The sequence below is a fragment of the Eptatretus burgeri genome, chromosome 8 (assembly GCF_056783735.1).
Source record: "Eptatretus burgeri isolate ZD-2024b chromosome 8, Ebu_testis_v1, whole genome shotgun sequence".
In the NCBI taxonomy this organism is placed as follows: Eukaryota; Metazoa; Chordata; class Myxini; order Myxiniformes; family Myxinidae; genus Eptatretus; species Eptatretus burgeri.
The window spans coordinates 35,473,378-35,475,310 of record NC_140968.1 but is presented as its reverse complement, the minus strand read 5'-3'; positions in this window follow the sequence as shown (position 1 = coordinate 35,475,310).

Genomic DNA, 1,933 nt, shown 5'->3' with positions numbered 1-1,933 from the left:
CATCCTGCTTTTAACTTACACTGTCCTTTGTGAAGCCGAACTTTGTTCAGCATGGTCAGATCATGGCCCTTAGGTTGTTGTGAAGTGAGTATCGTGAAATCGATGGGAAAGGTGCTGGCATAATCAGGTGATTGCAGGGATCAGATGGTTACTGTGAGCAGGTGATTGAGGTTATAGCGAACGTAGTGAGCTTCATACTTAACGCGTGCACATGAGAGAATAGGAAACAACAACAACAACAACAACACAAAACCCTGGCAATTTGGAATCCGTGTCGTTGGCTATGACCCTTTTGCTTCCGGTTTTTTTTTTGCTTCCGGTTTTTGTCATGGGGAATGATGCATGCCGGGAGATAAAGGCATCGTCGGAGACATGAAAGACCCAAATATCAGACATGGTGTATATTTCCTCCACTGATTTTAATAGAGATATCTCCCAAATCATCATCAAAAAATAATTTTTAATCGTGATTTACCTTATTTGATCACTGATCCTGAATCCAGGCTGAAGTAACCGGAAATTGCGTGTACAGTTGTGAACAAGTTATAGGTAAGGTCAGAAGCGAATGTAAGAATAATTCTACGTTCGCTTCTGGTATTTTTTTTTTTAAATGAGATCCTGTTCTAGGCGGTGTAGTTGTCGTTGTGCAGGTAATGTTGAGGAAATTTTTTTTTTCAGATGTGATCCTGTTCTAGGCGGTGTAGTTGTTGTGAAGGTAATGTTGAGGTAATATATTTTTTTCAGATGTGATCCTGTTCTAGGCGGTGTAGTTGTTGTGAAGGTAATGTTGAGGTAATATTAATTTTTTTTAGATGAGATCCTGTTCTAGGCGGTGTAGTTGTCGTTGTGAAGGTAATGTTGAAGAATTTTTTTTTCAGATGAGATCCTGTTCTAGGCGGTGTAGTTGTTGTTGTGAAGGTAATGTTGAGGTATAATGTTGAGGTAATATATTTTTTTTAGATGAGATCCTGTTCTCGGCGATGTAGTTGTCGTTGTGAAGGTAATGTTGAAGAATTTTTTTTTCAGATTAGATCCTGTTCTAGGCGGTGTAGTAGTTGTTGTTGTGAAGGTAATGTTGAGGTATAATGTTGAGGTAATATGTATTTTTTAGATGAGATCCTGTTCTCGGCGGTGTAGTTGGCGTGAAGGTAATGTTGAGGTAATATTTATTTTTTCAGATGAGATCCTGTTCTAGGCGGTGTAGTTGTCGTTGTGAAGGTAATGTTGAAGAATTTTTTTTTCAGATGAGATCCTGTTCTAGGCGGTGTAGTAGTTGTTGTTGTGAAGGTAATGTTGAGGTATAATGTTGAGGTAATATATATATTTTTAGATTAGATCCTGTTCTCGGCGGTGTCGTTGTCGTGAAGGTAATGTTGAGGTAATATTTATTTTTTCAGATGAGATCCTGTTCTAGGCGGTGTCGTTGTCGTTGTGAAGGTAATGTTGAAGAATTTTTTTTTCAGATGAGATCCTGTTCTCGGCGGTGTAGTTGTTGTTGTGAAGGTAATGTTGAGGTATAATGTTAAGGTAATATATTTTTTTTAGATGAGACCCTGTTCTCGGCGGTGTAGTTGTCGTTGTGAAGGTCATGTTGAAGAATTTTTTTTTTCAGATGAGATCCTGTTCTAGGCGGTGTAGTTGTTGTGAAGGTAATGTTGAGGTAATATATATATATATAGATATATTTTTAGATGAGATCCTGTTCTTGGCGGTGCAGTTGTTGTTGTGAAGGTAATGTTGACGTATAATGTTGAGGTATAATGTTGAGGTATAATGTTGAGGTATAATGTTGAGGTATAATGTTGAGGTAATATATATATATATATATATATATATATATATATATATATATATATATATATATATATATATATATATATATTTTAGATGAGATCCTGTTCTCGGCAGTGTAGTTGTCGTTGTGAAGGTAATG